The 26,212-nt window shown below is 47.5% G+C and overlaps 1 long non-coding RNA gene across 1 annotated transcript; it reads right to left on the bottom strand.

The window, feature by feature from the left end:
* Window positions 1–8,387: 8,387 nt before the first annotated feature.
* LOC144144379 (uncharacterized) lies at window positions 8,388–10,612 on the bottom strand. Its single transcript, XR_013317234.1, has 2 exons — window positions 10,536–10,612; window positions 8,388–9,003 (listed from the first exon to the last, which is right to left on the bottom strand). It is a non-coding gene; the product is annotated as an uncharacterized LOC144144379 (long non-coding RNA).
* Between the last annotated feature and the right edge of the window lie 15,600 nt (window positions 10,613–26,212).

Raw genomic sequence — 26,212 nt, 5'->3', positions numbered from 1 at the left:
AACTACATTCTGGGGCAGGAACTGCCGAGGGAAAGGTTTGCGTTGCATATGTGGTCCACGCGAGTGATGACTGCTTTAATGAGCACACCTGTTTCGGCGCCATGGCTTCGACAACACGGCTCTTCCATATTTTCTACGGCCCGTTATATGATAGAAGGAAAAAGCTTGGTAAGAGCGTTTAGGAACTCGCTGTTTGCAGCGCCCGTCCGCATGGTAAGATATAGTATCTGGAAATCTGTGCAGGCCGGCATTTCCACGCCCTGTGAAACCGCCGCAATTTTAGGAGCTTGGGGATATTTGTCCACCCTTCTGCGCCACTCCACAACATCCGATGCCATGAGGTACATGGCGGATCCAGAGGGGGGTCCATGGGGGGCCCCCCCCCCCCCCCCCCCCCCCCACACACACACACACAAGGCACCTGTTCACCTCCCTTGCTTTCCCCTTTCATACACATCTCCACCCATCCGTTTCATCCGCCAACAACGTAATGTTCCTCCATGTGCGCATAGCTTTGGGCTCATAGCAGGCACATGTCGACTTCGCGCCGCCTCACATTTCTACAGCTTGCAGTTTCTGTTGTGGGCAGGGAAGGGGCTGATTGCCTACCAGAAAGAAAAAAATTCCGCGAAAAGCCCGCTTATATTTTAAGGAATCCTTATTACGTATATATTCTCCCAGCACACAAGTTTCAGTGGACAAGTTCAGAAGTGATCGCTGCTGTAGTATTTTATAGCAACAAATATTGTAGGAAAATTTGCCGTTTCTGTCACGAGCCGTCATGGAAGCCGCCATAGCAGCTCTGGCAGTGTTCCATTCTTACTTGGCGCGGCTTGCCGCACGGTGTGGCTCGTGATAACAAAATCAGCGACATGGAAACGCATTTTTTTCGGCTCTGGTTTTATGAAGCTTCAGCTTCGTACCGTTATGTTGAGAAAACAACTTTAAATTGCATTTTCTAACAATATTGCGGTTCTTACAGCCATAGGCAACTTTTGGGCATGTTCGCAAACCATGCAAGGAAAAGAGAAGCCCTCCACAGTGGTCTACGAGGCCACCTTTGCTGAAGTGCGGCCCGCCTGGAGACTATCCCCATATTTCCCTCAATCGTATGATACTCGGGTGCAAGCTTAAGAACGGCAATAGCTAGTGTAGTGGATGACTCCGCCGAAGCGACGGACCAAGATGTTAACGCACGCGCGCGCGTTTTGAATGGAGGTTGCGCTAAATGCGTGACATCGTCTGCTTTTTCTCACCTAGTTGGTTTGTCGTCGCAGAAGTTTCTTATAAGCTGATTAAGTGCGAGAAATCGTGGAAGCGACTCGTGCCACGCTCAAAATACTCGCAGTAACAGCGCACTCTTTGCGCCGCGCGGAAGCACAGCCGGTTGCGGTGATGAGGTGCGTGGGCGACTTCCATTGTTATTAAGATGTACCGCGCTCCGCATACGACGAAGTGGTATACATATGGGTGTAGGAAAAAATGGTTCCGGAAGAAATAGTCCCGGAAAAAATGGTCCCAAAGCCAAGGTAGGAAAAAATGGTTCCGGAAAAAATGGTCTGGGAAAAATTGGTCCCGGAAAAATTAGTTCCGAAAAAAATGATCCCAAAGCCAAGGTAGAGAGAGAGAGAGAGAGAGAGAGAGAGAGAGAGAGAGAGAGAGAGAGAGAGAGAGAGAGAGAGAGAGAGAGAGAGAGAGAGAAACATTTATCGTACCAATGAGTAGGATGTTCTTAAGGGGTGTATCACGATTGCCCCGCGCTCAGAATCCCCGTCGCGAAAACCCCGTGACGTTAGCCCCGTGTCTTATTTGGCCCGCGTGCAGTATCCCCGCGTGCCATTTGCCCCGATGCCAGTTTCCCCGACCCATTCTCCCGGGGCGCTGTTATGGCGCGTCATTTTCTTTTCAGTGCATATCATTTTTTTAATTAGAGTAAAGTAAGGTTGGACGATCTTCTCAAGAAGAAGATTGGGTCTGCCACTTTCCCGAAGTAGCACTGGGGCGTTATTCCTTCTTCCCTTGGCTGCGACAATTTAGATGAGGGTTCAAAGTACGATGGTGGTAAACGCTATCCCCCCCCCTTCCCCCCCCTTCTCTTTTACACTCGGGTCTAGGACAGTTCGGAGCACGGACAGTTCGGTGTACGGACATTTGGGCGCATGCACGTTTCGGTGTGCAAGCTTTCCGGTAAACTAATTATTTAATGCTTAGTTGTTTTAAACAGCCATTCTACATTTCTGCGTAACTTGGGTTATATATAGCCCAATAATCTACTGCAGTGCTTGCACATTTACATGGATGTCATTTTTATTGGCGCCAGTTATTTGAATAAATTGAGCATTTCAATATTTCTGTTTATGCCTTGTTCAGGAAACATTTATTACGCAGCCAACTAAATTAAATCCTTTCGCAGACCCTTTTATTTACTACAGCACTTTATAATGTAGATTTGCTCTTTTTTGCCGTATGCACATCAGCTGAGGAAATCAGCCGATGTTCACGATGTATTTTGCAAGTAATTTTCTCTAAATAAAAGGCACACTCCCGCTACCGCAAGACAGCACCTTTATAAACATTCTGTTGCTCAAAATGCATAAAATATGAAGTGTTGAATGCCGGCAGCGCTGTGACGCTAAAATAAACTTGCAAATACTGTTGTCGGCAGCTTTTTCTTACTGAGTCTAGAATATCGTCGTGAAGGAAGAATGGGCCTTTTTGAAGACAGCTGCAGCTTCTATCTCTCTTAACTCTTACTAAAAGCGTGTATGGACTGTTCCAGGCCTCGCAGTTGTTTGTACGGTTTTAATCCAATCACTTGCATTAAAATTTTAATCCATGCTCAGCCCTACCATCCATCCATCCATCCATCCAACCGTCCGTCTGTCTGTCTGTCTGTCTGGCTGTCTGTCTACCCAATTTTCTTTGTTAGATTTTAGCCTCCAAAGTCGTTAATTTCGACCCCTTATAGAATATTAAAGCATTCCATCTCTGTCTCAACCCTTTAGCTAAAACGCAAAGGGACAAAATAAAACCGCAAAAAAGTTCACATCCGACTAACTTGAAGAGAAACACGTTGACTGGGCCATGGGACCATTTTTTCCGAGTCCATTTTCTCCGGGACCATTTCCTCCGGGACCATTTTTTCCGTTTCCGATACATATACACCGTGGAATACGACTTATACATTTGTATACTACGAAGGCAACTATAGATACCTTCGTGCCTCGTGGCATCAGTTCCTACCTTGAAAGAAGTCTTCTGGGCGGCGCTTTTTAGCTTCCTCTGCTATAGTTCAGGAGAACACCCATTCGCGGATTATTGGCTCTCGTCTGTGCAAGTGCATAAACTGTAACGAAGCCACTGGAAGTTGCTGCCGAAGTACTCGCGGGGTGTTCCAGCCAGGTTTTTCTCGTCCCTTCGTTTCCCCAACAGGATCCTTGTCAACGTTTGGAGTGGCATAAAGCAAGCCGTGATCCGCTGTTTGTATAATTATACTGGGCGCACGCGCTGAAGACTTGGTGCATGCATGCGTTGATTAAGGGGGGAGGAATGCATTGTTCTCGCCATTCTCTGCCGCGCAGTACTTGCGGGTCATTCCGGATTAATATTCAGCGCCCAAGAAAACGCGATTAATGCGCGATCGGCTATGCTTGCGCAGCGGCATGCACGTGCAGCCGAGACCGGGTGGATAGGTTGTCACCTAGCTTTTGTTGTTGTTGTTGCCCGTAGCACCAATGTCCCACAGTGTTCTTCGGGAACAAGCTTAGTTGGTTTCACATTTAACGTGATTCGAATCTCAATAAAGCAGTCGTAACTGCTGCAGTTTGAGCGCTTGGACCACTCCAACAAGAAAATACTCGCAATACTCTCTCTCTCTCTCTCTCTCTCTCTTGAAGTGTAGAAGTAGATTTCACGAGCGCGATGCAGCATAGCTCGTGATTATGATCGAAGCTTCCTAGCGCAATGAAAACTTATAGTTAAGAAACCCGATTTATTCATCAAGCCGGAGGAAGCAGAGCATATATACTGATATTCATGCTTGTCATTTTTCTGTTCTGAACGGCGCTCAAAACCCCAGTGGTCATCAGCGCACCATGAATTGCTTCAGCTGGCATTTACCTGGTTCGAGCCCCGCCTTCGCTTGCCAACAGGCAACTGGTTGTATACGAAAGAAACATCGGTGGTCGTATCTGGCTTGCGGTGATTGGGTGGCGGCACGATTATCCATTCGCTATTACCCATTCGCTACTCATTCGGGACCGAGAAATGTTGTGGCTGCAGTGCGCAAATATTGTGAGCCAATTGTAATTTGCGAACCGGGGCCGGAATTAAGGGCGATAAGTACTGCCCCCCCCCCCCCCCCCCCTCTCTCTCTCTCTTTAGTGTTCTCCTGTGATTGCATGTTGAAGTAGCAGTGCTAAGCCAAAATTTCGTGCCTCCTCGGCGCCCCTCAAAATATTCTTAGCGGTGCATTCCCCCATCCGGCCCCTCCGCATTGCGGCCTTTTTTCTTCCATGCTGTTCACAAAATTAGGCAAGAAAATGAAATGGTGTTTGCCCGCAGGATATATCTTTCCATTTAGGTTTCTTTTTGCCGCCGGTGTATAATAACCCCGGAAAAATAGCTTCGCTACATGTTCTGTATCCTCTTGCGGCAGACCACGGCGGCGTGTACTGACCGGTGAACCCACAGTCGCATTCGGTAAAGGCCACTCTCTTGTAACCCCGGAATATTGTGCACCGGGTGTCAATGTTGTACCAATGCCCAGGGATGCCGATTTTATTGAAAGAGTGTGCGCTTGGAGTATTATAGTGACAATTTTTTACTTGGAACTGCGTGTCTGCGTCCGTTTACTCCGTAGTTTGCGTCTGCAAAATTAGCGAGCTCTTAGCGATATATACGAATTCGTCGCCTGTGACTGACCAGCAGCGCTTACTGCTGCTACGCGTTTTAATGGCAAACTATGTTGTGACAACAGAAGTCCTGTTGTTACGACAAAGCCATCTGTTGTTACGGCGCACATTTCTGTCGTAAAGACAAAGTCAATTTTCTCAGCGGCAAACATTCCTGTAGTCGCGACAGAACTGTCATTTACGCTACTCTCCACAATGGGCAATAACATTCAAACCATGCGCAACTACTGACGGAACATCAGGATCACCACAAGACAGGAATTCGGCACGACGGAACATCAGAATCAGTACAGGAATACGACACAAGACGGAACATCAGAATTACGACACAAGAATACCACAAGACAACAGTATGACACGCGAAAATACTAAAACCTACAGAAATTTTTCTTGTCGTCATTTTCGACTAGACATTAGTTTATTATTATTATTATTATTATTATTATTATTATTATTATTATTATTATTATTATTATTATTATTATTATTATTATTATTATTATTATTACATGCCCAGCAGTCAGAAGCCAGTTAAATGCTCGTTTCCCTCAGTCCGTAAGCTGATGCACGGCGGATTTTTTTCACAATGTTTGCGTGGCCTCAGTGGCCCTTGAACATAGGTCGGGAAATTATGTTTTGTTGTATTGTTTCAAAGATTTTGTCTACTTTTCAACAGTGCACTTGCGGTTAATTTTGATCGGGTGGAAAACGTCGTGAGGCCGAAATTGCCGGAGAAAGAAGTTTCTATAAATGCATGGCTGGGGGTTGCGGTTACAGCCCTGCGGTTTCGATCCATGTTTCGATCGCAATACGAAGGGCTAGCTTGCGACAGAACTATCATTGGGCCTTAATTAACCTAGTTCAGGACTTCCGCCTCAGAGCTCTCACACGGTTTACTTTACAACTATAGCCTTCATCCCGACTTTCGAGTGGACACTTTTTCGAAAGCATAGCGATGCCCAACGTAAAATGGGCTGTCTTAGCTTGGCCGCAGTGCGTATCGTTCGAACCATTGGTCGTTTTGGCTGGATGGTCATTTGGAAGATTCGAGTCACCGAAACATCCCTTTGATAATCAATGTCCCAAGGCGTCTGATGTTTTGACTTGGGTCTCACGTGACATAACCCTGGTTGCGACTTGCATTTAAGACACTTTCTAAGGCTGTTCCCATCAACTCGCAAGTCAGTGTGTGTTTCTATTGGTTGTAACGCTGTAACGAACTCGCCTCATCAAAATATTCCCCTCGCGAATACGTTCAAAAACTAAACACCATATAGTGAATGCTACGCCTCATCAGCAAAACGCCCAGACCTTTTTCTTTTCTTTTCCCTCACACGCAACATTATTTGCCCGTTTCCCTCGCGGATTTGCTTATTAAGCGCGGCCTATATATGCACAGCGTATACGTGTGGCACGAATGCTATAACTCTCAGGTGGCTTCCGGGCTTCGCGATACAAGACGGCCATTCTGCCGGGCCCTGCAGGGCCTGTGCCTCCTGTGACCGACAGCAAACGACGACTGCGCGCGAATACATTGTGTATAGTGTGTGCTCGCGCAGAGACGCTCTAGCTTTGACTGGAGCATTGATCACTGCTTCCCGTGGTCCTCTGGCTTCAGACGCGGCAGCGTCGCCTTTGAAGAGGCCGCAGCACTGGTGGGGGGGGAGCATGATTCAGGGACGTACCTGTCTCGTGACAGTCTGGTCGACATGCATCCGCTGCGACAGACAGCCCGCCTTTTCCAGGAGCCGCGCTTGCGCGCCGCAGCTCTGATCACGTCCGACACGGCTGACCCAGTGAGGAAGAGCGGAATTGGATTCGAAACGTCGTCGTCCTCGCGACAGCGTTGCACGGGCAGGAGGTGGGCAGTCCATCTTTTGCGCTGCCAGGCGAGATGGATCGCGTATGACGGCCGCAGCGAAAATTGGAAGCGGCGGCGCGGGGTCGTTGTCAGAGGCAATTAGGGCTGGCCATCTGGACACGCATCCACCGTGTGGGTACACGGAGGGCTGGCGCGTCGTGACAAAATGAACTAAAGGTGACGGGCGTGAGAAACGCAGGCGCCGGTAGCTGTTGAAACGCGGTTTCGCGCACTCCTACTCGAAGACGTGTTCGTCCTACATATTCATGGACGTCCTAAAGAGGATGGGGAATGAGGGAAGAGTGGTTGCAAAAGGGTTGCAAAGAGTTTTAGTGTATTGAATTGAGTGTTCGATTTCTTTGTAAATGTCTTAAAATTAGGATGGGTTCTTGTGATTGCTAGGCCTGATAAATTTTTCGGCGAAAACAGCTCAATGAAGCTCATGCACACGCGCGCGCGTGCGCACGGCAGTGGGGGAGCGAGTAAGTGTGTACTTGCGTGCACTTGCCTAAATGTGTGTACTACTGTGTGTACTAATTTTCTTCACATTTCATAAAAAGTGATTATACAGGCAGGCACGCGCAAATACCGACTCGCTGTGCGAGCACAGGCGATACAGGGTGGCATTAGCGTCGCCAGTAATTACGTTGCAGAAGCCTTGCTAGCGCCCGAAGAGCACCAGTGTCACACATGTGCATTGCTTGGGCGTATATATGCAGTCTTTCTTGGCAAGAATGGGCGCACAACAAGAATCCGCTCGCAATTCGTTCCAAGTTCTTCTTTCGGTGTTCTTTTTTTAGCGCCCGTATTCTGGCTAGGCTACTTGTGCTTTAACAAGGCTGTCGCGACCCGATTGTACTGTTCTGTTGGAGTGAACTTTCATTTTATAGTTCTTCTAGCTCCCTCTACACTGTAAAAAATTTTTGCTCGAAAAAACAGAAATTTTCTGGCAGCTGTCCTGCCAGAAATTTTCTGTAAAGTTATGTTTTCTGTTTTTCATGTTTCTGTTATTTTACAACCATTTTCTGTTTCTCACTACAGAGAATTTATGTCAATTCCCTGTTTTCGGTTTCTCCTGGTTCTGTTATTTTACAAGCATTTTCTGTTTTTCACTACAGAAAATTTATGTCAATTCCCTGTTTTCAGTTTTTAGTTTTCTGCTTTTTTATAAAAATTTTCTGTTTTTTTAAGGTTGTGTTTTCCTCCAGAAAATCTGTGAACCTTCTGTTTTTCACTGGCAGCTTATAGACTACTTGTGTTGTGCAACATCGTTTTTTTACCAAAATTATAATAATGTACTGTTTCACGTTTCTGGTTAAATTGTTTTGCTCACTTAACAAGTAAGGTTAAATTGGTTTGCTCTGACATATTTTGACATCAATCTCTGCTAAGTATTCAGCGCCGTGACACAATTTCGGTTATGGGGCTTCATAAAATACATGTCCTGTTACTTTTTCACATCTTGAAAGTACTGCAGTTGAATTCGCGGCTTTATGCTTCATGGGTGGCAATAATCATGCCTTGGAAGGATCATATTGTTTGAAACTGCCCACACAGTTACTGGTGTGCAGTACATAGCATAAAGTGACCACTCAGGCACACAAGAAAGCAGGTAAAAGTATCATTAACATTATTTATTTTTCTGCCAAACTTAAGGCTGTTGTTACCAAGAATTAACTTAGTTACGAACAACGTATCAACAATCTCAAATATGAGGATCTGAGTATGAAAACAAAATCACAATTCATGATATTGTGGCACAGTGAACAAAAGGAGACTTTCAGTGACAGAGGTTTTGTTAGACTAGGAAGATCACCTTTTTTTCTACTTCCAAAAAAAAAAGACCATCAATAAAATCACATCCTACATTTTTCCTGCTTTCTGGAAGCAGAAAGATGCAACATAACGCAAATACCACGGTAATGAAAAATGAGGGAGGAAGTGTTGTGAGGCTAGGAACATAACATCTTTTCCACATTAATGAAATCACAAAAAAGCAGAGAACAATATACAATAGCAAAGTAATCAAGAATGCGGCACATTTGGTGCAAGGCGCTTCCATCACAGACATTTTCATTGCTGCTCAGGGAAATTGGAGTGGGGGGCCTAGTAGATTTCATGGTCTTCCACCACAGTGACCAGGGATGCGACATTTGGAAACAGGAAATGCTGCTTTTGCTTTGACTTCTCCACCTTTGCTCCATGTCAGGGTTGATGGCTGCAATAACCCTGCAACAACAATAGCATACGTTCCGCATATAAAATACATGTGCACCAACAAAACAACATCGTTTGCGTGTTTTTATGTATGATATCATGCTGTAATAATAGCTGCCAGTTGTTTGAAATCAAGTGTTAAGCTAGCCTCAGGTGTTTGATAACTACATTCCGTTTTCTTGTGCTACTGAGGCGATCCAGACGTACCACCTGAGCAAAGGCAAGAAATATATATAGCAGACTACCAACATTGCAAGGGGGTGAATAAATACAGTTCACTGCATTTCTTCACTACCCGCTTCACAGTACACAGCGGGAGCAGTCAACCTCAATTTTTTCCCAAACGGCCAAACTCCTCCCGCTCACTGAGTAGCCAGTCAGTGTTAATTATTAATCACTATTAATATTTGCATATTATCCTACGTAGCTCTATCAATGGCTCCATGAGCCCTGGCTTCAGCCTAAGCGGCAGCTGTTTGGCCGGTTGAATAAAAATTTCCACCGACCTTCCTCGCGGAGTGATCTTTGGAATGAATGGATCTTTTTCCAGTACCGGCCCTCCAGGCGGCCGCCACGGCGAATCAAACTGGCTGTAAAGCACGTCCCCAAAAATGTTTGGCTTTCGGGGAACCCGTGCGCGAAATATCCTGGTCCTGCACTCCCTCCCGCACCCAGCTGTCACCCGTGCCTCTCAAATTAATGCCACGGTAGCAGGCGCACGCTGGCATGACTAACCTGCAGTGTCCGAATCACCCCCTTTTCTTTACTTTTTTTTCATTTTCCTTGCTCCCTCACAGGTAGACAAGTGCTCACAGCGCGCAGCGTCAAACATTTTTGGCCCTTTCTTTGAAAGCCTTTTTTGTGTGCATGTACGAACTCACTGCGAACTTCCCCGAAAGAGAAAATAAAAACGTGCAGCCCTAAGATGCATAGCCGCTCCCCAAGCAGGAAGCTGAGGGGGCGCGCTTTTGTTTATTTCACCCGAGGCAACTGCCAATTATTGTGGACCGGCAGCCCAACGTTTACAGATACTTCGGCAGCCCGCGCATGTGCAGGTCGCCACTGGAAAAAGGCCCAATGGAACTTTTTGTAGTAGCGGTCTGTTCATACGGGGTGTGAAGTATAGCTACAGCTGTTACAAAAGGCAAGCCACGGCTACAAAAAGAAAAAAAAAGAAAGAGGAAAGCTTGGGGAGACTCGAACCCGTAATTACAGCATCCGTAAGCAATGACGTAACCTTTACACTAAACTCCACGACGGAAAACGGCATCTGAAAAGGAGAGCACGGCGGCTGCGTCGTGCGTATAACATTCATCAAAAGAAAACAAAAAAAAAACTCATATTAAGGCGAGCGTCACTACATAGGCACGGCACAACGCTCTTGTCCCACGAGGCGACATATCGTTACGCTACGCGGCGAGCACTTCATAACAATCTATTTCCATCCAACAAGCCAACAAACAACAGTGCAGGCACGAAAAAGAGAGGCATAAACAGGAACTAGGCGCAGCCTCCACACGACATAGTTCAAATTTAGTACTCACCCTGGGAAGATGAAAAATTAAAGAAACAAGCCCGCCAATGTATCGTTGTGCTGGTACCTACAGGACGGCCATTTGCAAAGGGCCGCATTTCAGAATTGCAGGAGCGCAACAAAATGACGTCGGCCGGGCGCTGTTCGACGGCTAAGTAAATTCTTGTTAAACATTAAAAAAATTATTCATATTTTATTCTATTTTATGCAAATTAATAGTACAATATTTTCACGATTTTACGCCTGTTATTGGTCAAGACGAGGAAATAACAGAAAATGTGTGTTTTTTCTATTAACAGGTTTCTGTTTACTAACCATCACAGAAAACTTCTGTAGGGCAACAGACATTGTATGTAAAAACTCTGTAAATTTACAGAAATTTTTTACAGTGTATGTTCTGTTCCATTATTGCGCCGCGCATAGCGATGTGCCGCGGTGTTCCTTGCCAAGAGTTGGAACTGGATTGCTCTACGCGTTTCAGTTGAGACCCCGTGTTCCGGACCGCGCCTGCAATGCTGGAGGGTCAAAAAAAAAACACTCACAGACGAGCGATGTCAAACGAAAAACGTGCGTCCGTGCTTAGAGAAACACGGTTACGAGAAACGCCCGCATGCAGTTTCGATAGTTTTTACACACGTTGATCCATTCTATGAACTACCTTTCTCGCACTGATTAGCCGGTTCATGTTCATTGGTGCTTTTAAAGCATTTTTTTTTTCAAGGTGCAAATCGCCTAAAGGGACCCTGCCACACTTTAAAAAATTTTTTACTAACTTTTCCCTGCTTTCAGAACGTACTCGAACAAACATGCATCCTGTACTTAGAATAGGGGGCTACAGAATGCCTCAGCCCAAAATTACTTCCATGTGCCCATCAGATAACTTAGAAACTGGCTCAAAATATTCTCCCCTCTTTCCCAATTTTGGCGTTCTTCGAGCGCTCGAATGACGTCATTAGAGTGACGCATGTTTCGGCCATTGGCCGGCTTCCTTTCTGTTGCCGCTTTAAAAAAATCGCCACATAACAAATCACGAAACGGAAGGCGTATCTGCTGCGACGAGCAAATCACGCAGTGCCGATCCTGGCTGGCGGCAGTGCTTCTAAGAAATATTGAAAGCGTTTATCAGAAGTGTTCGGAATCTCTTAAGTTTCGGTGTGTGACCAAAGAATGGTGGGCACGAAATTTTTCTTATTCGGCGCAGGTTCAGTAAAGGCGTCGATTATTCGTTTGATGGGTCGCTCGCTTGACGGCTCGGGGCGGAACGTGCTGAGCTCACTGTCCGAAAGCGTAAAAGCGAAAAGGCGGGAACAAAACGCGGCCATATTGGGACGCCAAAAGCACTGCTTCGCGTGAACGCGGTGGAGAAAACAGAGAGAGAGAAGGCTCTTTATTGGAAAAGCAGTGAGGTTTGCCGGCATTTACAGACGCCTAAATGCTTCTCTGCTGTACGTTGGTTGGGGATGTGGGAAGAAAAGGCCCAAGGAAGAGCTGGGCAGAAAAGACAAAGAAAAAAAAACTGTCGTGGACTTGGCGCGGTAGCGGACTTACATGCATATTTTTGTTCTGAGCTTGGGACACATAATTTACAATTTTGAAATTAGGCCAATTTCATCCAAATAAGAGAACAAACTCCGTAGAGCTTGGCGCTGCTTTGACGGACGAATTCATGGTCCTAAAATAATTCATCCCACTTCCTTGAAAACGCGGTGGCCAATTAACTCAGGCGAACAATTCCTGTGCTGTAGTCGTATAGCTTCTGTACAGGAAGTGTTGTTCGAATCTCGTTTTCTTCTCAATCCATGACGCAAAACGGGCCCCATTGGACAGGGTTCCGTAAAAAGTCACCCTTGGAGAGAATTCGGCATCTCCTCCGGTTTTTGGGAGTACGAAACCCCTTCCGTTGAAATCCGTTTTTGCAGCGCGGAGGGAGAAGAAAACATATTTACGAAAGTGAGAGCAGAGCTTTAGTTTTAATTTGCCGAAACTCTGGACGAAATTTATATTCAAGCGTGGTTTTGGGCGTGGAGCTGTTGTTTTCAAGCTTTGAGAAAGGTGTTGTTGCGAACTGGCGGTATACACGATACAAATGTATACCATTACTGTAGTTGGTAAAGTGGTGTCCATTGGTATGCTGTAATACACAGATTTTACACTCAACCTGTTACTCGTAATTGTGGCATATACGGGAGAAAATGTTTCGTTACTATTCGTTAAAGCTGCGTTAGTTTGCTTAATCTTATACTGACTAAAACCAAGTAAATTTAGGTCGTAACTCTAAATTTAGCTGTTGCAGTATGTTACAGTAAATTCCCTACATCTATTCATTTTTTTTCTCGAAGGCTACGGACAGGAACCTTTTTCAACAGCTCTGCGTGTTAGCTTGTTTATTTTTAATGTCTGCTACACCTGTTCATTTTTTTTACGATTTCTGTGTGCCGAAATTTCCCATGACTGTACGTTTTCCGCGCCTTCGATCGCTCCATACTGACATGGGCCGCTCTCACGGCGGTTTTTATATGGCCTTTAATATCGATCCCACCGCAACACTGCCGACATTGCGTATACATGGCACAGCCAAATAGCAAACTACGCGGCACAAGATCCTTGGTTTAAAATTCATTACCCGCCGCGGTGGATCAGTGGGCGTTGTGCTTCTGAACCCAAGGACGTGGGTTTGATCTGAACCCAAGGACGCGGTGGCCTCTTTTCTAATGGAGGCGGTAAGTGAAAACGCCCGTGTGTCGAGACTTTGGCGCGCGTTAAAGATCCCCAGGTGGTCAAAATTAATCCAGAGCCCTCCACTACGGCGCGCTGAACCCCTATATATGGGCGTTGAGCTTCCTCGCGTTGAACCCCTATTATTTTTTCAAGTTTAAAATTCCCCGAGTTCTTCTGTTAATAAGCAGAAAACGGCTACATTGTTCCGCATCGTTTCTCCGGCTAGCGTGTTTGTCCCGTCACGAAGCCCACGCAGTTTTCTTGGCCGTGTCTGCCGGCCCCACCAACCAGCTAGCTCGCCTTGTATTTTCGCGCACTGCACCGATTCTGGTCGCACAAATAGCGATACGGCTAGATTCCTGTTCGTCGTACTTGATTTCCTCCGGTATACCGTCATCACATCTCGTTCAGCGCCTATATACCGACTCGCGCTCTCGCATTTACGCGGATTAAAGAAGTCCAGAAACTTGAGAAAGCTATTTCGAAACCAGCACAAAATTCCCGCCCCAGAACACTCGTCGCAAAGCGCACGCTTTATTTTACAGCTACTCACACCTGACTTTCGAGCATGCTCCTTCCAGAAACTACCGGTGCGCAACAGAAAATGGACCTCTTTAAATAACGAGCCATTAAATAGTTTTGGGCGCAGCTCAGCTGCGAAAGTCCGGTGAAAACGGCCTACAAAATACTCCACCTCGCGGGCTGACGTCTGCGTTGGTTGAAGTAGTGTCAGTAGATAAGGTATCAGAGTGCCGCCACTGAGGCGCGCAAGTCAGCAATGGCGGCCATATTGGCGTTTATCAGTGTTGCGCGATTGCCGCGTGCGGCCTCGCCGTTAACTCCGACCGGGTAGTTTATTAACAATTAACTACCGATGATGCACCAAAACGGCATCTTTGGACACACGTTTGCTGCTGAAACGCTGTTACACGCGTTGTTTTTGATTCGCATTCGAAACGACCGTCGATCGCACGCAGCCGCAGAGCAGGGAGCACAGGCTAAGCATGCCAGAGTTGACCGACTAAAACGCGCAAAGAACAAAATGGCAGCGCCCATGAACCGTCGCAGTGTAAACAAATGTCACGTAATGCGAACTGAACAATGATCATGGCGGCGGCACTGACCAACAGAGAGTGCCGATACTCTGCACCCTTATCGAGTGACACCAGGGTGAAGAACTTCTGAACGTACAAAACAGCGCAAAACGTTTTGTATATTCAGAATGAACCAACTGGCCCCACTCGAGACGCTAATTCAATTGAAGAAGGCATGCGCGTCGCTCACTCATGTATAATAGCAGAGTCCCTCAATAGTTCCTCGAAGTCCCTTGGTCCGCTAAGCCGATGAAGGGGCTTTATTAAAGACACGTTGACCAGCAGGAGCCGAAGAAAGGCCGAGAAGCCTTGTGCGAGTCAAACCTGACTTTCCCGCTTCGGAAAAAGCGGGTGTAGGAAAAAATGGTCCCGGAAAAAAATGGTCCCGAAAGAAATGGTCCTGGAAAAAATGGTCCCGAAAGAAATGGTTCCGGAAAAAAATGGTCCCAAATCCGAGGTAGGAAAAAATGGTTCCGGAAAAATTGGTCCCGAAGCCAAGGCACGAAAAAGTCTTGTTCGAGTAAAGCCGGTTAATCGAACCAAGAACGTTTGTCTTGCTAAAATGAACGAGGTATTAAAGAAAAATATAGAAATGTTCAGTTTCTAAAAATACCCGGAAAAAATTGAAGACGGCACCAATCTAAAAATGCAAGCGCTGCGCTAGATTGTTGTCTATAACCCATGTTAAGCGAAAATAAACATATAATGGCTGTTTCAAACAAGCAAGCACACGATAATTCGGTCGCCGAAATGTTTGCGCACGGAGGTGTCCGTGCAGCGAAACGGTATCCATACATCGATATGTACGTACACCGAAATATCCGTGCACCGAAATGCCTGCACCGAAACGTCCTGGACCGATATGCATTACACCGAAATGTCCTAGACCCGGGACGACGCTGTGCGCTTCTTTGATGGAGCTCCCACGGCTTCTTGCGCAATTTTCAGCGATACTGACGAAACCTCGCAGCGTAGAGCTTCTATGACCTTCCAGAAACTGAGATGGCTGTGTTCGACTAAGCTACTAAACCGACGATTCCAGGCCTCGCAGTTGCTTGTGCGGTTTTAATCCAATTACTTGCATTAAAATGTTTAGTCCATGTTCAGCCCTACCATCCATCCATCCATCCATCCATCCATCCATCCATCCATCCATCCATCCATCCATCCATCCATCCATCCATCCACCAAAGCGTCCGTCCGTCCGTCTGTCTGTCTACCCAATTTTCTTTGTTAGATTTTAGCCTCCAAAGGCGTTAATTTCGGCCCCTTATAGGAATATTAAAGCATTCCATCTTTCTCAAAGCTTTAGCTAAAACGCAAAGGGACAAAATCAAACCGCAACAAAGTTCAGATCGGACTAACTTGAAGAGAAACACGTTGGCTGGGCCATGGGACCATTTTTTCCTAGATGTTCACTGGGACCATTTTTTCCGGGACCATTTTCTCCTGACCATTTTTTCCGGGACCATTTTTTCCGTTTCCGGGAAAAAGCTCATCGTAGCTCCCCGCCTGTAGCACAAAGCAAGCTTGTGCACGCATTGTATACCCCTTTTCTGCGGCCTTTTCAACTCCGGTGGAAAACTTTTGACCATGGTTTCGAAGCGCAGCTGGAAAGAATCAGGCAAGGGAGAAAGTGAGGTGGCACCCTTCCCGAGAAAAGTGTCCGAGTGGGCGTTTTCTCTTTTTTTCTCCTGAGTGGTAAGCAGAAGATTAAGCGGGGGAAGAGGAGGGGGCAAGAGGCTTAAAAGTCGTAAATGACGCCCGGACGGGTTCGTTCCCCGCATCTGTGCGCACCCACGACCTCTGCCCCCTTCAAGGCAGTGTTGCCTCTGCCAAAGAGGAAAAGGAGGTTTGTGCGTGGTCTCTTCGCGCCAATGCAGCCAGGGAGAAGACAATGGCAGGACCCTCGCAGCCCGGGGTCTTCTGCGGTCGCCGACGAGGAGAGCGTCGGGTTTGCGCGCTAGTACTGTGCGCGTGCTATGACCTTCGGCCCTCACATGTGACCTTGGCACATGTGAGACCCGCCTGCGGCAAGTGTAAACAGTACATTTTTAGCCGCGATTTCTGCTTTGTTCATGGATTATGATTTTCATGGTGGTGCGCGGAGCTGCCCCGCGTCTGTTGGTGGGGCGCCAAACCGTGCGTGCAGCACCCCCTTTTTTTTCCCTGCAACAAGAAAGTAATAGCGCCAAAGCACCCTTTAGTCTGCCTGCAACATGAAATAAGGCTCAACAAAGTCTTGTGAGTTTGCCCTTTATAATTAGGAGTTCGGTATATTAACCACTGCAGCTTGTTTCACAATCACTGTATGCCCGAGCCGATACTCTGTTTGCTGTGTGCTACGCTCGCTAAAACAAACAGTTACACGCCAGATTGTGGTGGTTTCCTTGCGTATTTGCGACACTTTCCGCATTAGTAAGCGCACCCGCTGTGTGCGAGTTAGTGTTATTGGTTTTCTGGTTAACGCGACTTGCACTACGCCCGCAGATAATCGGGTGTGGCGCGCTGCCACTTTTACCGACTATATGGTAACAAGCATCTTTTTCCCCATGTCCGAGTACTCACAGCAATTGTGCGGTGCATTTATTAACAGCGCTGACGTCCGTGCGTTCTCATTTTTTGTTTACAGCGAAGGTGTTACTACTATAATTTAGCCGGGCTATATGCCGTGGCCGCCTTTAGTGTAGAGGGAAAAAAATTCTCACGCCTCTTTTTACGTGCAGACACCCTCACCCCGTCAATGCTTGCTTCGCTCCCTCTCCTCACGTGAATGACGATTGTACTGCTTGAGGGGAGAGGAACGGTGTAGCTCCTTTCCTCCTTTCCTCATCACTAAAGTTGAGGTCTGCTCAGACATGATTGTCTCGACATTGGTTGAGTGCGAGGCCTCAACACACCAGAATGTCGACTCTGACTCCATCTCAGCTGGTTTTGTTGATTTCAATTTAATTCGCATTAATTAATTAATTAGTCCACCTCGTGCAAGATAAGCCGACATTTTTCGTGTATTTACGATATCGGCGGTAGTGATATTTACCAGAAAAATATAACAGGAACTATCTTGAGACAGTTACTGTCCATATACTATAACCACGAACGTTTCTCAATATAAAGCGCACTTCCAAATAGCGAAAGCCAACTTTGCACGTCATTCCCAAACAATTTAAATTTGTCAAAACAAAACTGCAAGAAAAATAGTAAGTGATCGCTTTGAAAGAATAAATTAGTCCATTATAACGCATCAGCACAGCGTATTTCAATCTTGCACCTTTGTTCGTTGCGATGAAGTAACTGTCGACGGGTGATTTTTACGGGCGGAAATTAGCGAACATGATCGATTATTGTCACGTCTTTTTTGAGCCTGTCGGCGTACAGTGTCGTTCTAACTTATTTTCGTGACCGCGGCATTCTTTCGACATGTTAGCACTCCCGTCGTGCTCCAAGATAGCCTCCGGGAGCATTGCTCTACGTGGCAATGTCTTTGTCGAACGCAAAACTAAAACTGTAACTGCTCGAAATGAACCACAAATATTGCTCCTGTATACGCTTTACATCTCATCTGCAAGTTTACTTTTCAACGAGAAACGCGTTTAGTGCATGAGCACTCCATGCAAGCGAGGTCGAAGCGAGCCGGCAAGCGTATATACAGGTGTGCGCAGCTTTTATCCCTTCTTTTCCAATTACGTATGCAGTTGAGCATCATCAACAATAAGTTCCATCAACTTGCAACTATCTCTGTCTTGCGCTGCCGGATCCATTGGTTGCCTCCAAATTTCCTTATATCATCCCTCACCCAATTGTCAGTCTTCTTCTACTTCCAGTCCTATCTATTGTTAAATAGTCCGTTACCCTGGTGGTGGTACGTAGTTATTGATTGATTGGAGGATTTAACGCACCGACGATACACAGGCGATGAGGCGCGCCGTAGTGGAGTGCTCCAGATTAATTTTGACCACCTGAGGATCTTTAACCTGCGCCGAAACCTTGAACACACTGGCGTTTTCGGTTTTCGCTTCCATCAGAAAAGCGGCCGCCGCGGCCGGGAATCGAAAGCACGTGGTTATGTGCCAATAATTGGTATGCGGGTAACGGTCTGGAGTACTTTTTTTTATTTCTTCTCCAGCCGATCGACCTCCTGCTTTAGTCATATCTATACGTTGCGTTGGTCATATCTGCACGCATTTCTGCGGTCGTATCGGCACAAACGCACGCAGCTGGTTATCTCAAGGCCTCTGCAACGGAATTTCTTTCTTTTTTTCATAAGCCTCCGTCTGTGGAGAGCAAGAGAAGGAGAACGCTCTTCGAAGCCGGTCAGCCTGGCAGGATGACCGGGAGGACACACACAGAAAAGTGGTTTCTGCCGAAAAACGTGGTGCTCGTATGCCTCGTCGTCTCTTCTGTACTTCTGTACTCCTGCGCCCAGTCGCGCCTTGTGTGGTCAGCGTACTTGAGTATTCCGCAAAGCATGTGCCGCTGATTTGTCTCCGTCGTGTCTTCGCGCGCGCTTGGCGTGCAAGCTGCCCCCGCAGGCTCTGGCGCGACGGCTGTGCGTAAAGTATTCCGTTTTCAGGCTCGCTTGTTTTTTTTTTTTTTTTGCGCATCTAGCGTCGTCGCTTAAAAATACGGGGACGGGGCCTCGAAGCTGCGTTCCTACCATGCACGGCATTACAGCCCAGGGGCTGCTGGTCCTTCCATCGTCCTCTCGGGGAGGCGTGGCGCTCGGAGGCGCCCGTATTTCGCTCCGGGGGTTTCCGTTTCGCTCTTCTCCTGAGCTTGCGTTTTATTTTTTCGTTTTTCTGTTCCGTGCTTTCCTAGCGCTCTGTTTTGTTTCTGCGAGCCTCTCGCGTGGCGTTTAATATTAAAAAGGCTCCTTCGGCGGATATGTGAGCGGACCAGAGACGCACGGAGAGATAGGAAGAGAGGGAGAGGGGAGCGGAGAAGTAGCGAAGCCGGGAAGTGGCGAGGAGGGTGGAGCGAAATCGATGGCAGTGGTGGCGAGGCTGCCAGGCTGCTGCTTCCAAGGCTGGGCGAGAAGAGCGGGGCCGAACGACGCTGTGTGTAATGCACTGCAGTCGGGGCGGTACGACGAACTGGCGGTGAGGACACATGGCAGAGGCTGACCGTCTGCATTGCATTGCAGTGCATATGCAGTGCCGTGCTTGGATGAAAAAAAAATGATACTTATAAAACGGAAATTATGGTAGACGCCCTTACTCAACGACGTACTGTCACCGCTCCGGGGTCGCAAGGCTGGGCACAATTTGTGTATAAGCTTCGGAAGCTGTAGCCCTTCACGCTGTTTTGCGCAATTATCTAGCCAACGTATTTTTTGTAACTCTAGATCACCTATCGCCTCGGGCCTGTAAACCTTGCACATGAACGCACGTCGAAAGAAATTCCCCGCTAAGGCCGCCGCCGGATTACGGTGGACCAGCAGAGCATGATCTGAGAAGTACGTGTGCAACGTACGTGTTGGCTTCCGGGCAGCAGCCTGTATGACGTGTCCTTACGATTCTATTATCACTATCAGACGGCCGCTGTCCCATCGTAAGCCGTCGCACATCGTGCCAGGAATTTTGTCGGCTATGGTTTACTGTGTCCTTAATTGTTCAAGCCAGGCTAACGCAGTGCAGGGAAAGTGCACGAAATACACTTACAATCGCTGAGAGGGTCGTGACGTCAACTTTTACAAGGTGCACTTTCGTGTTCATACTTTAGAGACGCACCCGAACCATCTTCGCTCAATTTCCACTGGGTCCTGAAATATATGAAGAGGAAAACAGTCCTTGTCGTCTTCTTCGTGTTGTCTGCCCTTTCTCCAGCGGAAGACCGGCATTCTTTGGAGTGAACCGTCCAGTCCATCGAAGCTCGGAAAACCACTCCTCCTCATCCCCCTCCCCATCCTCCTCCTCCAGCGGCCGTCCTAGTGAAGAAAACATTCGACTGTATATTCGCTGTGCTCGGAGGCACTTCGCGGGCAGTTCGGACGCGCCACGCATGAAATACTCAACGAGTCTTCTGTTCCGCGCCGTCTGCCGGCCGTGCAATGTAGATGAAGGGAGGAACGGAAGGAGAGCAGAAAAAAGCCCCGGAACCAGCGGCGCGGCGGTGGCTACCACTACTGGAGTTGGTGCGGGTGTTGTTACGAGGCATTTGGGAAACGTAGAGCAGCGGATGCCCCCCTGTAGGGAAAGATGGCGACACCCTCGGGAGCCATGTCTCGTTGTTACCCTCCGACTCGCGTGCCTTGCTCGCCGAAAAGAGGCAGCGATCTCCCTCTCTCCCGCGTTCCTCCGCCCAACGTTCCGTGCTGGGCTGCGCACGCACCCATTTAAGCCTCGATCCCGTCGCCTGATTAACTTCCTTCGCGCGCCGACGGCGCGCCCTCGCACGTGTACGCAGTTTGTGGCAATCTTCAGTAGAGAGAAATGAAGTGGTGTGTACCGTCAGCTGGTTTATCGGGTTACTGTTGGAGGGGTGGCCGTAGCAACGTGCGTGCTTCCTGAGTCGTACGTTCTTGGTTTAGAAATTTATGGGTGACCGTCGATGAACCGTCTCGTCGAGGGAGCACGTGCACATCTCTTTTGGCTTCTTGGTGCCCAATAATGTGTACGCGCAGGACGACGGTTGGTCACGGACATTGCTGCAGAAAGCCCGACCTTCACAATGCTCTGTTTAAACCAGACTGATGCCCATTTTTTGTAACTGTTTATCCCGAAGATTTAGTTTTAGGGCGAGAGCTATAGCTAGAACCCGTCTCGTGTGCGAAGCCAGCATAACCCCTGTTACAACATTGTGCAGAACGCCGTGCAATAAGAGCGAATCAGCGGCAGAAACGGCAGCGGATGCAACGTGAATCTCCCGATCCCGCTGTCCTTGAAAAGCGGGCAGCGGATATAGAGCTCACTGCTGCCTTGCCTCGCTCAACAATGCTAAACCGGCAGCAACCATGGGCGCGTACAGCCCTCGCACTACCACCATATTTACCGGCGGAATGGCTCTCGTGATATTGTGTGCTTAGAGTTCCTCTATATAGCTCCCGCAAGGAGCTGCTGTATGAATGTATTAGCTAATTCGTCTATTCATAATTACCTCTATCTGTAACCTTGCTAAACAAAGGATCATCATCATCATCACTTATTTACCCTTAAATGCTCTGTCTTGGGCATTACACAGGACATTACATAACCATTGCATCAAGTCAAGGGCGCTAATCCCGAATTCCGCTTATAAGTTATAAATAATATGGGAGACTATTGACACGGTTGTACACTCGCTCTCAACTGAATGTAACGCGTAGCTGTGACCAGAAATGTAAATAATAATAAGAAGAATACGTTGGTTGTTCCATTGTCTTGCGTTGATGCATTGCGGAAGCCATAAGCCCTAGGCTCTTACTACGGCGCATCTTACAGACTATAGGTGCAGCCTCGGCAAGTAAAACCCCAAATTTGAATTTTTCTCCCCCCTTCACTTCCGTCTCCCCCGAATCGTTGCGCAAAAATAAATGCACGAATGCGGGTTTGGAACGTCCTCCTGCAGGAGCGTCGCACGCGTTGGACCAAGACGCCCGATATGCCTCGCACGCCCGCTAACGGTTTTAGTCCTAAGCCTTCGCCGTTCCTCGCAGTCTTCGAATGGGGCAAACGTTGCCCTGTAATGACACGGCTCTTCTTCCGCTCCGAAGCCGCACTTTTCCAATCTTCTGTAATTTCTCTCGCTTTTTCCCTCTCCCCTCTCTCGTTCCCCGCTTCTTCAAAGCGTGCCCCGGCTGTCGTTAGGGGCCGTGGCGGAATTTCTTTTCGTCTCAGAAAAAAAAAAAAAAAAGTACGGCTACAGTCGAGGGAGATCCGCCGCCCAGCGTAGCACTAGTAGTGCACTACGAGTGCCGCGGCCCCAGGCACGCGCGCGGGTTCTGTCTTCTGCGCTCTTTTGCAAGGAAGCCCCTCTTTCTTCTAAGAGGGTTTTTCTTAGCCGCCAGCTAAGTGAGGGCGAGCGAGTATTTGGTGGGAGAGGAGTGGAGGAAGAAAGCCGGCTGAGAAGTAAGCCCGGATTTCTACGCGTAATGCGAATAAAAGAGAAAAAAAAAGGAGGAGGGAGGCACGGGTTGGGTCCTTTTCGCGTGCTTGCTCGGCGGCGAAAACTGCTCCGTTAATTCGTCGTTGGCATTTGGGAAAAGCGCGTAGCGAACGAGGGCGAGAAATAACCCGCTGCACGTACTTGGAAAAGAAGAAAAGGCAGCGATTAAGTGAGAGGAAGTGAACGCTTAGTAAGATCCCGGTAAAGACAGTATATATATATATATATATATATATATATATATATATATATATATATATATATATGTGTGTGTGTGTGTGTGTGTGTGTGTGTGTATTTGAAGCTTCGCCTTCGGGTGACGCTGCTGTTAGTAGCGGGCTTTCAACGCGCAGCCCTCTCTTGAAGTGCCAATTTGAACGGAGAGTAGAGAATGAGAGTGAGAGATGATGGGAAGACAAAGTGGGAAAGGCGGATTGGAGAGTTGGTTGGTTTGGCAGACCGAACGGGAAGTGTTCCAGTCTGGGTCCCCCCCAAGTTCTCTCTTTGTCTGTCTCTCTCTTTCTCTCCCAGTTTCGAGGCTGTCATTTCGTTATTCGGCGCCGGTGCAATGAGGCGGCGAGGACGTGGTTTTAACGAACGACCAATGAGCGTTTTCGCTCGCTCAGTCGTATAGCCCGCGCACACTGCTGTTGTGCGCGTCTCCTAATGGCCCCTTATATGAGCGTTGGTGGAGGAAGCCTTGGAGCGGCGATTTCTGCACCCCCCCCCCCTCCCCCTCGCCGAACGTTTTAAGCGGTCCCCTCATTGCGCTCGGCGTCCGTCCGGGGCCGCCAAGTGAGATTGAGCGATTAAAAACGGCCCCTTGTTCTCTAGGTGTGCGAGCTAGGTGAAGGCTGCGAGCACGGAAGAGTGTACTAGGTAGTCTATCTCTGTGCGCCCACACGGGCGTCTACAGTTCGTGACTGCAGTGAAATTATTGGCCCGAGCCCCCTCTTGTAGCTGTTCTGTTTACATTTTTTAACTCCTGCCACCCCAAACTGTTCGACCTTTTCAGGTTTCCAGGTGATACTTTAGTGGAATGGCCAGGTATGATCTGCAGGGGCCCCAGCCTTCTTTTCTTCCTCGGTTTAGTTCCTCCTCGCCCCCTTTTCAACGTCTTCGTTCTGGGAACATCCGTTACTTCTCATTGGACTGTGCTCACGCCGCTATGTATGGCACAGTCGACAGCAGGCTACAGTGGTGGTGGTGGGGCCAGCCAGGTGGCTCTGACCCATGGCCAGCAGACGGGTGCTTACCGAGAGGACTTATAATTTTTTTTTTGGGGGGGGGGGGGGGGGGAGGAAATAAAATATATGGTTGGTTTTGGAAAACGTTGTTTTTTATTTTATTATCGCACGGAGTGCTGCCGTACGTGGTGGGTGGACATCCTGGTCCGCTAGTCCACGCTGTGCTGCGGCAGGTCGGGCGCGCGTCACAAGAAACTCCCGATCCGCGAACTGGCCACTGCACAGCAAGCTCTCCCACTCTCTGGACGCGTACTTTTAATGCGTCCCAATAATCTAGATATAAGTAAAATATATATGTAGATGTTCGTATGCATTAAAAGTACGCGCCAAGAGAAATAAAAGTGAGGAGAGTATAAACAAAAGTAAAAAAAAAATCAAGTCCAGGACGTGCCTGAATATTCTTCTCTATTTTCATCAGCGTATGTATACATCGCATGTACATCGCATTTACACTACTGGACGCCTTCCAACTGCTCCCATCCTGCGCTGCTCGAGTCTATTCGTTGCCGCCAAGCGTCACAGTCCCATCCCTCCGTCGAGCTATCGGCCTCCTTCTTGTCCAGTATCTCGGTTGTCATGCCGTTAGTAATTCTCCGCACCACATGGCCAGCCCCACCTCTCCGCTTCTCTCTCAATTTGGTCTACGATGTCTTTCAACCGAGTTTGTTCCCCAATCCAAGAATCTCAGCGTCTCCTATCCCTAAGCGTTATCATTATTTTGTCGGTGGTTATATAGCTTTCTTTTCAGTTACATTACACCTTACTTCTCATTACACCAGAAAGCTTCCCTAATGTACTCCAGCCCGCAGTTACCGTAACCCCGATTTCCTTCTGTTGATATGGATTGACTTTGACAATTTGTCCAAGACATTTATTTCATCCGCCATTTCTGGTATTGTTTTTGGGCCATTTCTGGTATTGTTTTGGCCAGGTTGAACAGGATGCTTTTTGCATGTCTAAATATTTAACTGCACTTTCGATCATATGTATACCTTATCAACAATTAAAGTGAGATAGCATTTCTCAGCCAACACTGATTGACCTTTGACTTAATTTCGGCTTGGTGTAGAGAGAGAGAGATAGGGTGCCGTTTATACGTCTTCATTTATGGGGAGCGTGAATGCGCACGCTATTGGCTTATGCGTTATGCGCTCTATTTAAAATGTTGTTTAGCAATAGTACTTAGAGCTCCTGCATATATGTATGCACTTTTCCCCTGTCCAGTTGAAGAGATACTGCGAGGATCATAGCACGGGTAAGACTCGAGCACGCACACAAAGAAAGGCAAGCGGTAATAGTTCTTCGTCGATGAAATTGATAACTATAACTCTGCTGGGTATGTATCGAAAGAAACAAGAAAATGACGGTGAAAACTTTTTTTTTGCAAACAAAACGAAAGAAAACGCAATTCTTTAGATGATATAGGGTCGGCGAGCCTAAAACCATAAAATGTAGTGAGTGAGTGAATAAACCTGTATTTTAGCGAGCCTCAGGCTCTAGTGGTTGGGCGCCCGTTGGGTTGGGGAGCATACTCAGGGAAGGCAGGTTCCGCACAAAAATGCAAAATAAAGTGTTCGTAGACGCAGTTATTCCCACAGGTTGGCCACATAATGGATGTTGCATCAATGGGAAGGCTCGATGGACCACAGGTCTAAAATTATAACGTCTCCTTTAAAGAAAATGATAGTGGTTGCTTGGATGCTGCGAGTAGAGTGACCAAGGTAGTCTACGACGCTTGTGCATGGGCCTGGCATCATTTTTTACACTTACAAACAATAAAATTGCGGCTGTTTTTGCTGTTTGGCGAAATGCGAAACCCGACGCGAAATTTGCTTGAAGGGGCGCTTATTCTGATTTCACATTTAAAGACTGGAGCAGTTCCAAACCGAGCTGATAAAAATGGTTTGAGAACCACTGCTGCTTCACTGGATCTGCAAATTTATTGTTGATGCGGGATCCAGAAGTTTGGCCTCGCGGGCCAACTAGTCATAATTCGGTGTCATCGCGTTCGGTTGTGCAGGGCATATATTTCTTCAGGGTAACTAACTTTATCGCCTCAATAAACCGCGCATTATGTTTATTTCAAATAGACCTTGCTGTGAAGTTACGTTACATGTTTGTAATCCAATTGTCGACAAGGGTAGTGAAAATATATTGAAAGCTACCCGTTTTTCCTTGGTGACATATCTACAGACTGGCGAGTGTTGATACATAATTCAAAAACTCAGAATTGTTTGGGTTTGGGCGAGTTGGTTCATGTCGACTTTTCAAGTCGTAGCGATTCTACCCAAGCAATTCTACAGTTTCTTTCTAGTTCGGCAGCATTGTGTCCGCGTTTCCTTCCGAAGTCCTGTGGTTTTTCGTTCAAACTGAATTTTCAAGTAAAAAACGCGCCTAGATCTTTGGATTCCTCTTAAATTAACTGTCCGGGTCCGGGAAGAGTTTGATGAGCATTTGTCCGTTGAGCTTCCGTACTGTGAGTTTGTCTGTCAAGTGAGCTTTTGTCCACTGACCTCACTGACTTGGCGAAACCTTGTGAACTGCAC

This window comes from Haemaphysalis longicornis, unplaced genomic scaffold, assembly GCF_048455015.1.
Source record: "Haemaphysalis longicornis isolate Haplotype H1 unplaced genomic scaffold, Haemaphysalis longicornis Haplotype H1 scaffold_7, whole genome shotgun sequence".
NCBI lineage: Eukaryota > Metazoa > Arthropoda > Arachnida > Ixodida > Ixodidae > Haemaphysalis > Haemaphysalis longicornis.
The sequence above is the reverse complement of the archived record's forward strand: the minus strand, read 5'-3'. Positions and strand labels throughout refer to the sequence as shown.